This window comes from Macrobrachium rosenbergii, chromosome 43 (assembly GCF_040412425.1).
Source record: "Macrobrachium rosenbergii isolate ZJJX-2024 chromosome 43, ASM4041242v1, whole genome shotgun sequence".
NCBI classification, from domain to species: domain Eukaryota; kingdom Metazoa; phylum Arthropoda; class Malacostraca; order Decapoda; family Palaemonidae; genus Macrobrachium; species Macrobrachium rosenbergii.
In genome coordinates, this window is record NC_089783.1 from 55,802,510 (window position 1) to 55,816,907 (window position 14,398).

A 14,398-nucleotide genomic window follows, 5' to 3' on the forward strand; every position below is an offset into this window, starting at 1 on the left:
GTCAGTCACTATCTAAGAAAGATCCTTGACTTCATTCACGGCTGTGTTTTGTCTATCTGATCGTGACTGAAGAATGACGTAAGATGTGACTCTCTCTCTCTCTCTCTCTCTCTCTCTCTCTCTCTCTCTCTCTCTCTCTCTCTCTCTCTCTCTCCAGGTGTCAAAGTATTGAAATGAAATTAACATTGTAAAATTACGGCTATGAAGCTTTATATACGTGTGTGTATTAGTTGGGAAACGAGAACATTTTTTCAGTGTATTACACTCTGATTGTGATTGTATATCTCGATACTGTGAATCTGAACTCTTTGAGTTACGTGTTTTATGTTACCCATTGACGAGGTTTTTATGAGCCTCAGAAATAATGTACATCTTTAAGTTTTCTTCTCGTTAACCTTGAGCTTTTGAATAGCAGAAGAAACAACACAGCAGTTGCGCTGTGTGAAGTGGATCACGCAAATTAGATTTTGTGTTGATTTCCCTCATTTGTCACAAAGACCCAAATCTAAGAACTGCCTTTTGCATTAATTCTCTCTTTGGTCATTTGTCTTAAAAAGTAACAATTATATTTTGTTTCATCGCTTAATCGTGGACAGTTCTCAAAGCTTCGAGTCTACACACACTCCTACAAAGATCTCTCTGGATTTTTGTCAAGTGGCCTTAAGAATTTCGTAAATGAATTCTTTGTACCGAGAATTATAGTTTGTGTGGATTTCACAAACGCGACCTCGTTCTCTTTGAAATGACGCGTTTAGGATGTAGCTTATCCTAAATCTCCCGGGAGGTCGACCAGTTCTTCCTGGCGGTCCCTTCATTTTCGGAGAGGAAGAGTCTTCATGAAAAATGGAAAACCTCGCGGCTTAGATGGAAATATAATGGCGGTGTCACTGGATTAGTCTTTTGGTCGTAAAAAGCACCTCTCTCTCTCTCTCTCTCTCTCTCTCTCTCTCTCTCTCTCTCTCTCTCACACACACACAAACACACATAAATAAAACCTCGCAAATGGTGTAATATTTTCAAAGTATTTTGTCACTCGGAAACAAAACTTCTTTAGTGGTATTTTTTAATAACTTTTTTGAGAGAGAGAGAGAGAGAGAGAGAGAGAGAGAGAGAGAGAGAGAGAGAGAGAGAGACTGGATAAATACATAATGTAGAACGCTATGAGAGAGAGAGAGAGAGAGAGAGAGAATTAAATAAATACATGTAGAACGCTATCCTGAAAAGAGAGAGAGAGAGATTTAGCTCTATCCTCTAGATGAGAACCTTATTGGTGGGCATGGCTGAAACTGCTGTGACCTTCACAGCTGCTGTTTTATTCTGTTATGGAGGATTTTTTGTAATATTTTATGTACCCGGAAAATATTTGAAGGCAACTGGAGAAACTCTTGATTAAGAATTTCTCTTATTGGTAAGATGTCTTCCTGTCGGGCCATATTTGCTATCTGTGCTACTTTGGCTAGTACTGAACTAGTACTAAACATGGCAGAAGCTCCTTGGGACGCCGCGTTTAGTACTAGCCCCTCGAGGACCAAAGTTTTATATACACCCATTTTTGTATTGTGTGTTCGACAGATTATATTAATAAACGATACCTTCGTTCGGCCGTCTACTTCACATTTGCCATGCGGCGTTTAGTACTAGCACTTCGGAGTTTAGTACTAGCACTTTGGAGTTTAGTACTAGCATTTCTGAGTTTAGTACTAGCTCTTTGGAGTTTAGTACTAGCTCTTTGGAGTTTAGTACTAACTTTCGGAGTTTAGTACTAGCTCTTCGGAGTTTAGTACTAGCACTTTCGGAGTTTAGTACTAGCTCTTCGGAGTTTAGTACTAGCACTTTGGAGTTTAGTACTAGCACTTTGGAGTTTAGTACTAGCTCTTCAGAGTTTAGTACTAGCTCTTCGGAGTTTAGTACTAGCTATTCGGAGTTTAGTACTAGCTCTTCGGAGTTTAGCACTAGCACTTCGGAGTAGATGACGAGTAGATAACAAGCCAAAGTAACTCCCTTGCTGTCATTATCATAAATTCATGTTTTCCATTTTAGCTTCATGCAAAAGTGTCCGAAACCGTTCGTTTGGTTATTTGTGGAATATTGACCAGTTATCCGAATTTTTTGTGTTTTGTTTGTTTTACCGGGTAGAAGTTTTTTCCGCCCACTATCGGAAAGTCATAATAATGGATATTGGTCTGTGGATGCGGCTCTCCTCACTTTTATGGGCAAATCTTCAGAAATTCTAAAACGGGTATCTCTCTCTCTCTCTCTCTCTCTCTCTCTCTCTCTCTCTCTCTCTCTCTCTCTCTAGGATAGCGTTCTATATTATGTATTTATTCAATTTCTCTCTCTCTCTCTCTCTCTCTCTCTCTCTCTCTCTCTCTCTCTCTCTCTCTCTCTCTCTCACACACACACACACACACACACACAGATAGCGTTCTATAATGTCTATTTATTGAATCCTTATATTGAAAAGTATTTTTATCTGGCCTTGGGATGGTTGAAGATTCAATATTTTTAGCTGACCTGCTTAAATTTTTGAGATCCTGTACATCAAAAAGGTAGTGCTATGTCATTGTAATTGTGCGCGCGCGTGTATGTGTGTGAGAAAGAGAGAGAGAGAGAGTGGCAAAACTTTCTTCAAATATACATGACCTAAAAAAGCTTAATATTTCCATGCAAGAAAACTAGACCCGTTCAGATTTGAAGGTAAATTCTCGTACAGTTCCCATGCACCTGGAGTTGTGTTCAAACATTTATTTAGATTTATGAAAAATATTGTGGTTCCATCATACAGTTTTCTGCCAACAATTTCATTTTAGAGGTTTAGGCGCGCACCTCTCCCACTGAATGCTTTTAATGTTAGGGAAAAACGGTGTACTTTCCGTCCATTATGCAGATTTTATGCAGCTTTCCGAAAAATCAGAATTCTCCCATCGGAAAACATTCTCCTTTCGGCCGTAATTGAGTCAGATATCTTAGCGTAGAATTTAAAACTGTAATTTTCTTTTTTCGTAATGGTTGGGTCGGTAATTGAATGTAAGATATATATGCTCTCTTCTTTTCAACGTGAATTCGTTTTTCTTAATTGATTTTGGTTCTTGAAAGAAACGCCCTTGTCACAGCCGCACTAATACTTCCACTGCTGAGTCACTGAGGAACCCTGTGCGTGTAACTGATATTATAATATAATATTTTCCGCTTCGTGTACCTTCTCTGAAGAATCATCAGCAGCATGTTTGACTGTCTCACACAGTTATGCCATTCGCTTATAACTGTTTCTGTGAGCTGTTAAATAGAGAAGACCCATTAAATCCTATTGAAGGGGGACATATGCAGGCACCAGATTTGACAGTGGAGGAACCAACGCTGATAGATATGAAGAATGCAGTCAGTATCCTCAAGAGTGATAAGGCATTTGGTCTAGATAACATACCAGCAGAGCTCCTTGAGAATGGCGGCGAGATGTCACACCCAGAGATCTTTGAGCTTCTGATAATGATCTGAAGAACAGAAGAGAAGCCAACGACATTGGAAATGGGCAACATTATCCGAGATCTAAGAGAATTGGGAGTGGAGGGTCCTGAGAATAACTGGAAAGATGCAGCATTCAACAGGGAAACGTGGAAAGGTCTGATGCAAGCAGCCATGGGCCACCAAGATGCCTTAGAGCCACTGGAGTGAGAGAGTGAACTTATAACTTGCACGCATGTCGTGTCCTCTCATCTAGCACTTAAGAAACATCAGTAGTACCGGTAACTTTTTTCCCCACTTCATATTTACGTACTTTTCACCCATTTAGTTTTTATATGCCATGCATGCTTCTCAATGGGGCTGACTTCAAAACTTTCAACCTGCTTCGACTAATTCTTTTTTTAACACAGACACTTCCATAAAGGAGGGTCTTCATTCTGTTGCTTTGTACGTCCGTCTGTCCTTCTCAAGACCAACTCTTATTAAAAATCATCTTTGTCAGTACATTTTTTACCATTCAGCATCATTTTGCATCATTTTGTTTCGAAAAGATTGGAATGTAGAGTAGTATGTTCGATTGATGTGAACAGTTTTTTATGCTTAAGTTATTGAACTATCTAAATTGTATTTTCGTCGTCGACGACCATAGCTGTGACGTCTGGGTTCAGTAAATAAGCATATTAATTTCAGACTCTTCCGTTCATTTTTCATTTCATTCTCCTCATTAAGGAACGTTAAGTAACACCGGAGACTAATAGAATTTTCCTACATATTGGGACTCGTTACATGTTGGTTTTTGTAAAAGAAAACTATTGAGACGACCATTTTTCTGTCCGCCCTCAAATCTTAAAAACTACTGAGGCTAGAGGGCTGCAAATTGGTATGTTGATCATCCACCCTCCAATCATCAAACATACCAAATTGCAGCCCTCTAGCATCAGGAGTTTTCGTTTTATTTAAGGTTAAAGTTAACCATGATAGTGCGTCTGGCACCGCTGTAGGTGCCCAAAACACAGACCACCACCGGGCCGCGGCTGAGAGTTTCATATAAGCATTATAAGCGGCACAGAAAATTCGATTGCGCCGAAGAAACCTTGGGGACATTTTTTACTTGTTTTTGAGTTTGGTAATGATGTTTGCCCAGGTTGGTTAGTCGTGGGGTTGAGGTTCCCTTCCGGGTCTGGGAATTTGAAAGTAAGGTTCCGGTTCGCTGTCTCCCACTTGTCCTTTTTACCTGTTTAACTTTGGCGTCTGACAAGGTTTTCGTTTTTCGTTTTTCCTGCACCTACTTTGGAAGTTCGTATTGCTCTCGCCCTGATACTGTGCATTTTAAGGGTAGAGTCACCTTTCCTTTGCAGTTTTTTTGTACATCGTTGCGAAAGCTTAGCGCCCTATTTCGTCCCTTCATTATTCGTGTCATTTCTTCCATTTCCTCTGCATTCTGTCATTCCTTCCATCCATTTCTTTCATCGCTTTTTATTTTTAATCCATTCATTCTCTCCAGTTCTCTCTCTCGTTGAAGCGTCATTGAGTCTCATCTCTGGTCATTGAAGTGGAATTATTACATCGACAAAGCGGACTTGTTCTCACTGTATTTTGGGTTTCTGTCTCTGCTTTGCGCCGTCCATTAGAAAATGTCTAATTTAGTAAACTGGGTGATGAGGTGTGAATCTTACCACGGGAAATAGGGTTACGTAAACTGTTCTGTGGTGAGTAGTATATATATATATATATATATATATATATATATATATATATATATATATATATATATATATATATATATATATATATATATATAGTGTGCGTTTTAGAAGAACCCTCTGGTGAAACGCAGCAAGAAAGGAACCGAACGAAAATTTGTGGTAACGTGAATCATTGATTATGGGAAAACGAAAAATAAGTTGATGGTTTTTTTTTTTTTTGTTTCAGAAGTATTCGCGCCTCTCCAACTTCTGATTGAACGCTTATATTGAGAGAGAGAGAGAGAGAGAGAGAGAGAGAGAGAGAGAGAGAGAGAGATGCAAGTTTGTATCATTAGTTTTTCCTCAAGACTCGGAAGTTTTCGTGGCGTTTCCGTGTGGATGTTTCTCGGAAGTTATCCCCGGATGCTCCTGATAGCGTGGCTGTTGGTTTTTCTTTCGCCTCTTCATCAGAGCTGTTGTTGTTGTTGTTGTTGTTGTTTATTGTTGTTTCTCATGTTTCTTATTACAGGACGCAACATTATTGCAACTGGATTTGTTAACCTTTGTTAATACTAAATACCATCTGGTGAAGATTTGTGTACTGGTATTACAACATAGCTACCTAATAATAATAATAATAATAATAATAATAATAATAATAATAATAATAATAATATAATAATATTAGGTTTTGTTAACCTTGGCTTTAACAGCATTTATTTTATATATAAACTCAATTCGTCTTATTGTTTTTCTTGCGCAGGAATTGCCTGCAACCATTCCAGCAAGAAAACAATTTAAGACGAATTTTTACTATATAAAATAAATGCTGTTGAAACTCAATTTTGTTTAACAAGTAATAATAATAATAATAATAATAATAATAATAATAATAATAATAATGGTGGTGATGATAGTAGTACTTATATTATAATATTATTTAAGAAAGTTTTTGAACAAGTGCTTCGTCATCCGTGCATTCTTGAACCGTGCCTGCAACCATTCGTCTTTGTTCCGAGTCGCAAGAAAAACTTTAAAAAAATAAATAAAGAATGGAACATCTTACTCTCTCCTAATTAAAGAAAGTACTTGAGGAAGGAGCAATTTATATTCTATATTTTCCTCTCTCTAAATGCTGTTGAAACAGTTGACCCTGGAGATCTCACGGGTTTTGTTTAACAAATAATAATAATAATAATAATAATAATAATAATAATAATAATAATAATAATGGTAGTGATGATAGTAGTACTAATATATTATAATATTATTTAAGAAAGTTAATTCTGAACAAGTGCTGCAATCGTCATCAAGAAAAACATTCTAAGACGAATTGAGTGCTGGCTGTTGTACAAATAATAATAGTAATAATAATAATAATAATGGTCTCTTTATTATAATATTATTTAGAAAGTTAATTCGAACAAGTACTTCTTGTGTAGCGGTACGTCTTTGTTCCGAGTCGTATCGTTTCATTCGTAAGTTACTTTAAAAAAAAATAAATAAAGAATGGAACGTCTTACTTTCTCCTAATTAAAGGAAAATACTTGAGGAAGGAGCAATTTGATTCGGTTTGATATTCTGTTCCCTCCTCTTTATTTATTCTTCGCCTTTTCCTCTCTCTCTCTCTCTCTCTCTCTCTCTCTCTCTCTCTCTCTCTCTCTCTCTCTCTCTCTCTCTCTCTCTCTTGATTTCCCTCTGGAGATCTCACGGGTTTATAGTCAGTTGACCCTAACCATAAGGGCCTCCAACTGCAAATTTAAAGAAAGAACGAACCCACTATTCTTAGATGTCACAGAATGATTTTTTCTCACTTGGAGGCGGAACTGAAGGTTGATTTTAATAGTAGAAGGGATGGAAAGAGGGGACGAGGTAGATAAAAGGGGAGTAAGGAAGACGGATGAGAAGAATGCGGGAAAACTGGGGACTGGACCAAAGGGGAATTAGAAGACGAAAGCAGAAAGGTCAGGGCGGAGATGCACGGAGGGGGAGTGACATCCAAGGAGGGGAATCCGCAACTGATTAAATGTCGCGTGACAAAAGCACGACGTTACCGCGTTCCCGATGAGGGGAAGACGCAAGTTTAGTTGGAAGGGGATCATGTCTAGATGAATGCGTCGTTTTGGGGGAAATATGGGGGAACCTCAGTCTGCTTTATTTCTCTGTGCTAGAATCGAAGGCATCTGAGGAGTCAGGCTTTCCTGGTTTTGTGAATGTGAAAACCTCAAGTGAAATCGTTTCATTTGTGTGGGTCAGTTTGCGTCGGCCTGATTGCGCCCGTGCTTGATTTTTAGGACTTTAACCCTATACATCAGTTTGTGTATGTGTATGTGCGTGCGTGTGCGTGCATGTGCTTGCGAGGATTTGAGGAAAGAAAGAAAGAAAGGGGGATATTATTTTCTGCTCTTTACTAATAAGAAATAGGGAAATTTTTTTCGCATCGATAAAAACCAATTTAAAAATTCTCTGAATGGTTGGCTGTACCATCAAGACATCCTTTCAAATTACTTAAATTCCTAGCAAAGAAGATTACATATATGTGCATAGTGTTATATATTTCTCTGTTACATTTGTATGCTTCATCACTTAATTAAGTCGCTTTTTTCCAAGAATTCGTAACGATTCGATTTGCGGAAGAGGCGGCCAGATTTGTAGGTACAGAGAGGTTGACTTCAAGAGAAACTCTCTTCCTCCCACCTCTTCTCGGAAGAAGAGCCACCCATGTGTTGGGTGTAGCTCTCCAACAGAAGGCCATTCTCAGTTTCTCGTCTTGGAACAGCGTGGTCTTGTGCCCTAGGGTGCATTGCTTTTTTTTTTTTATCTTTTTTAAATGGTGTAATGTTGGAGTGAAAGAACAACGTACGTATTTGTCTGGGTGGTTAGTGTATGTGGGCTTGAAGTATATACACAAAATATGTGCATGTTTACTTGTGTGTGTAGACTTAATAAAAAATGTGCAAGTGTCATGTTAGCAAACACAGGGGGACCAGAGAGAGAGAGAGAGAGAGAGAGAGAGAGAGAGAGAGAGAGAGAGAGAGAGAGCATCCAGTCACCTTTTTATTAGCCATGTGTCATGTTGGCAAACGCATGGGGACCTAGGGAAACAGAGAGAGAGAGAGAGAGAGAGAGAGATCCAGTCACCTTTTTATTAGCCATAAAGGTCGACCGAATTTCTTTGGTCCTTTCAGCTGGAAAAACTGGACTGCTACAGCTGCCAATTTGAAATGGGGACTTTGATCTCTCTGTTACATAGATGAAAGGTAGCTCACCTGTCCCAGGTACGCACAGTTTCTCTCAGTTTTGCGTTCCTGGCCTGTAATTGAAGTTAGAGGCAAGGTCTAGAAGTCTGGCAATGCTTGGAGGAAAGGGTTCGCAATGCATAGGCGCGTAGGTAGTGTAAGATGTCGTGAACTGGTAATAATGTTCATGGTTATCGACTTAATCAAGAAATTCCAGTTACTGACTGAAAATTGCAGGTCAGTGTTCGAGCATCACTTTGTTTTAAACTTATCATGCTGAAGGATTTTTTTTTTTTAACGAGTCCGTTGTTTCTTGAGAACCATTGAACTCCGTGATACTAAATTTGGTCCGAATTGTTATCAGTACTTTTAAGAAGCCATGTTATCGGTGATACTAAAATTGGTCCGAATTGTTATCAGAACTTTAAGAATCTATTTTATCAGTGATACTAAACTTGGTCCGAATTGTTATCAGATCTTTAGGAAGCCATGTTATCAGTGATACTAAATTTGGTACGAATTATTATCAGTACTTTAAGAAGCCACATTATCAGTGATACTAAAATTGGTCCGAATTGTTATCAGAACTTTAAGAATCTATGTTATCAGTGATACTAAATTGGTCCGAATTGTTATCAGATTTTTAGGAAGCCATGTTATCATAAATACTAAACTTGGTCTAAATTATTATCAGATCTTTAAGAATCAGTATACTAAACTATCAGAATTTTATCAGTGATACTAAACTTGGTCCGAATTATTATCAGAACTTTAAGAAGCCATGTTATCAGTGATACTAAACTTGGTCGAATTGATATCAGAACTTTAAGAAGCCATGTTATCAGTGATACTAAACTTGGTCGAATTGATATCAGAACTTTAAGAAGCCATGTTATCAGTGATACTAAACTTGGTCCGAGTTATTAGCAGAACTTTAAGATGTTATCAGAAATTAAGAAGCCATGATATGAATGGTGTAATTCGCATTCAGGAAATGCTGGTTGGCGCTCAGGTGGTGCTGTTGATCCTTAAGAAAAATCACACAACGAAGCTTGCATAATAAAGTGTCTGTTTAGGATTCGGACGATTCCGGGTGCTTGGAAACATATAAACTCAGAGGCCTTGGACTGAAAACACAGCTGGTTTCAATTGGATTTTTTTCAGAGTTTGCAGGGATTATTGTGGTTTGTTTGTTTGGTCACGCTCGAAGTAAAAGAAAAGCAAATATAAAAGTAGTTGAGGCGCTGCCAAAGTTAGCAGCATTAACCTAGAACATTGCGTTGGACGTAAGATGATATTGACTCCACATTTAAAGTTTTAGCAGTTCACGTTAATTCTATTTATTTTGGACTTAATTCTGTTTATGTTGGGCTCGCATAATGTGCACAGTTTTTACACGAGAGAGAGAGAGAGAGAGAGAGAGAGAGAGAGAGAGAGAGAGAGAGAGAGAGAGAGAGAGAGAGAGAACAGCGCAACACATTGATGAAGGGACCCAGCCCTAAATTTCCGACACAGTTTTCCGTTGCTCCTTCGCCAGATGAGGCTCATTGCAGATGCTGAGGAGGAGAAAGAAGAAGAAGAAGAAGCAGCAGCAGCAGGTTTGCATTCCCACGAGAAGGGAAATAAGGCTTTACGTCTCGATACTTTACGTCTCATATTTGATTCCCTCTTTCATACACCTGACGTCATTGCACTGCATGAAACCTTTAATACTCATTAGTTGCCGCACACAGCCCGCACTGCAGACCTTGGTGGACTGGCCACAGCGCACTCATTCACTCAGGCCTCAGAGGTACTCATTGACTCTTGCCCCGGTACTTGATGTTATTAAACTTCGGGGATTTGTACTCTTGGCTTTGCCCTGCTTCTGTGCTCTTGTGTGTAGAAAAAACAGTTGCTCAGACATTAATCATTATACCCATAATTTTGGAGTGTCCTTTGCTCATTTCTCTCTCTCTCTCTCTCTCTCTCTCTCTCTCTCTCTCTGGCCTAGGTAGGGTGGTAGCTTATCTAATTCATGACTGACGAGCCATGTTTGAATCCCTAACGGGACGAGGGGGAGGCAGATTACGCGTCCCTTGGTCTTTCATATATATATATATATATATATATATATATATATATATATATATATATATATATATATATATATATATATATATATATATATTATGGGTGGAAGTTAGTGTGGACATTGATCTGTTAAAGCGCAGTCCCGTGAAAATGGGAGGACCACAACTAGGTAATCCTCATCCCACGTGGGTAAAACTGTTCATAAGATATTCTCTCTCTCTCTCTCTCTCTCTCTCTCTCTCTCTCTCTCTCTCTCTCTCTCTCTCTCTCTCTCTCTCTCTCTTTAATAAGGTCATATTAAGAGCGATAGTAGATTGATAATCAGGACATTCATTTCAGTTTAAAATATATGTAATTATAAACTCCCCTCCATCTTAAATAGATTGTATCAGCCTCCCAGTGTATATATCCATTTTATGCAAAAATGTAAATTTCTTTTTCCCTCCAGCAAAAAAAAAAAAAAAAAAAAAACACTGGCCATGCAAGCAAGGAAATAAATTTTGCATACCTTCCTTTTGCAGTTTTCGAGCGCGAAAGAATTCCAGGTCTGAAAAAGCAAATATAAACATATAGACTATAACTATACAACTCCCTGCCTCTTGAACTGCTACAGTCCAACAGAAACGCTGGCTAGCATAGTTACCAGGTTGGGAGTTTCTTGCTCAGGGAAAGGAATTAGGATATTGAGAGACCAAGACGGACTTCTCAGCAGCACAAATGTAACTGGATCACATCAGGTTAAGAAGTAAACGTCAGATAGAACGTGTTGTTGTTGTTTGTTGTAATAGAAAAGTAGATGGTTAACCCCGCGTCGTGACGTCATGACGGGTCTCGGGTTCCTTGAAACCGGAATCTCTCTCTCTCTCTCTCTCTCTCTCTCTCTCTCTCTCTCTCTCTCTCTCTCTCTCTCTCGGAAGAAAGATCAAGGGAAGGCGGTGCTTCCGTGTTACTGGGATGTACTTGTGATCCGGCGCCGATAGCCTGATTTTTTTATGAGCAGTTTTCCTGGTGGTGGCTTTTGCGAGTGATTTCAGTATTGAGTTTAGACATAAATAAGTGTAACTTTAAAACTTTATATATTATTTTGTGTTAAGATTTGATCAGTATGTACTCAAGTGGAGAATTAACTTTCTGTCATTGTATGTCAATGAAAATTCTCAGAATTTTGAAAATACACGACATAGGATTGAAGTGAGTATAATTATCCGAATGTTTCAAAGATGTTTTTATATGCATTTTAAAATTATATTTTTTTGTATTAAGAATTTATCAGTATTTACTCAAGTGGAGATTTAACTTACTGTCATTGTATGTCAATGAAAATTCTCAGAATTTTGAAAATACAGGACATGGATTAAAGTGAGCATAATTATACGAATGTTTCAAAGATGTTTTTATATGTATTAAATGATATGAATTGTCTTATTGAATGCTATATATACAAGATTTTTGCTTAAAAATGGATAATTACCTCTTAATGATCATATACAATAATGAAACATCTTAATACAAACATTTGATTATTCATCCGAAACAATTTGAATAAGTTCTTAACTGAAAATAAAAATCAACATTTTCCACGATGTTAATCTGGGGACGATCAAGGGTATTGTACATCCAAAACATTCCCTTGGAAGAATTTCAGCAAGTCTAAAAATCTGTCATTTCATTTCCAAGAATAAATATTTAACTTTTTAAACTAAACGTTCAACTTGAGGGGGTACACGCGACCACCATTTTTCCAAAACTTCTTGGCTATCATTTGAAGAATAAACAAGAAGCGTAGAAGTTTCAAGGAATGAAGTTTTGCGGCAGACGACCCTGGTCATAATTACTCCACGTAAAAGCGAGTCAATTTAAGCCTCATTCCCGTTTCTGGCATATTTAAGATGCAGGTACTTGGGACAGCTGTATGCTTCTGGATGTACTTTAGATTTACGTTTGGCTTGTTTTTTTTTTACTCAAAAAGTAACGTATTATGGAAATGTGGTGTTCGTGTCGAATGGTCAACCATTGTATCCCATATGATATCTTTCCCCCATACACACACAAATATTTATATTTATATATATATATATATATATATATATATATATATATATATATATATATATATATATATATATATATATATATATATATATATATATATATGTATATATTGTTAGGAAACTCCTAAAGGTGGTTTAGCAAGCTAGAGAATCATGGAACAAAAGACACAGGATAAGAAATGCTGCCTGAATAGAGTGCAGCCCTTGGTTCATAGAATGGGTATTTTAGGATTTGCTGAGTGTGAAAGATGAAGCAGGCAAAGCTGGAAGGTGCACGAGTGGAAGGGGTTACGTTAAGCGTTAAAAATGCTTGTAGGTGAGGGTGTGAGGAAGGTTAATTAAGACGTCTGGAAAAATAAAAGGTGGAAGAGATGAAAGAGGTTTTGCAGTTTGCATGACGTTGCGTAGTCTACCAGTGAAGGTGAATGATAGAATTTTGATCGAGAAAGTTAGGCAGATGGCAGAAGGTTCGATAGAAGAATAGCGTTGGGTTTGGACGGTGAAGTGGATGTGGTTGTAGACGTTTGTAATAGAACAGTTACACAAGAAGTTTAAAAGCAAAAGGGAAAAACTGTCTGTTGATCATGGACCTGGAGAACTTTTTCGATAGAATTGGAGAAGTGTTGCAGAGGTTGTTGAAGATACATAGTATAGGACCGTAGAGGATAAATTGTAGTTAGCAGTAAGATGTTCTGCCAGTGAAAGTGAAACACGCATCAAGAATTACAGACGTGCCAGTGTCTGGTTTTGTATTAACATGGAGCTGAGAAAAGGGTCGCAATATCTCTATGGTTTTAGTGTAATAATTCACAGAAAGGACGGCAGATGTAGGAGCGAATAGCATAGAAAAGAAGTGTGGAATGCTGATCTATGAAGACTGTACAGTATTGATTGGGGGAAAGTGAAGAGAAACTGCAGAGGTAAGTAAAAGAGATTGAAAGTATTTGCAAGAGAAGGTTCGCCAGGAGGCTTGTGCACTGAATGCTGTTATAGAAAGTGGAATCCTGAAAGAACTAGATTTTTATGCATAAGCGTTTGGAACTCAAGATTTCGGATGGTGATAAGCTGCGAGAATAGGCGAGTGACGAGAGACGTGAAGCAGAAAAGTTAGCAAGAACTAAGCAAGGGATTTGAAAGAAACTTGGAGTTTCTGTGGCACCGAAGGTTGGTGTGTAGGAAAGGTATGAAAGGTGGATGTTGAATGTGAACGAAAGAGGTTTGTTTAAATAGTTGCTGTTTTATAAGAAATATTGGAAAGTTGAGGGACGTGCAGATGCAGAGAAGGGGCGATAAAATGGCAGTGTGGGTAAAAGGACAGATCTGTGTGTTTTTGAGATGGTTTGGTCACGTGTGGAGAGTGGAGGATGATGGGTTGGCGAAGAGTTTTTGAATTGTTGGGAGAAAGGAGAGGAAGACCTACAAAGGGAGAGATAAATTTAGAGAAAGATTTATATGAATAGTGTGTCGTCGTCCAGAGAGTTAGAGCAAATTTTTTTTAGTGGGGGTTGATATTCTACTGGTGGGCCATGTGGGTAGGTGTCATGGAAGTTTATTTGCAAAGTAGTTCATCATAACCACAATTTAGGGGATATGTTCCCTCTTGGGGAAAATGGCTAAATCTCTCTCTCTCTCTCTCTCTCTCTCTCTCTCTCTCTCTCTCACACATATATATATATATATATATATATATATATATATATATATATATATATATATATATATATATATATATATATATATATATATATTGTAATATATATGATAATTAAATGACATTCATGCTTTGAAGGCTATTGAATAGCTTCGAGCCCAGAACGGTAACTGTAGTTCCAGCTAGAAGATTTTCCTAGCAAGAAAAGCTTAATTTCTCTAGTACGCCACGCTGCTG

The 14,398-nt window shown here is 37.9% G+C and overlaps 1 protein-coding gene across 1 annotated transcript in view; it reads left to right on the forward strand.

Annotated features, from left to right (window-relative positions):
* Positions 1-14,398, forward strand: part of Pka-R1 (protein kinase, cAMP-dependent, regulatory subunit type 1) — a 178,510-nt gene that overhangs the window by 41,652 nt on the left and 122,460 nt on the right. The window lies entirely within an intron of this gene.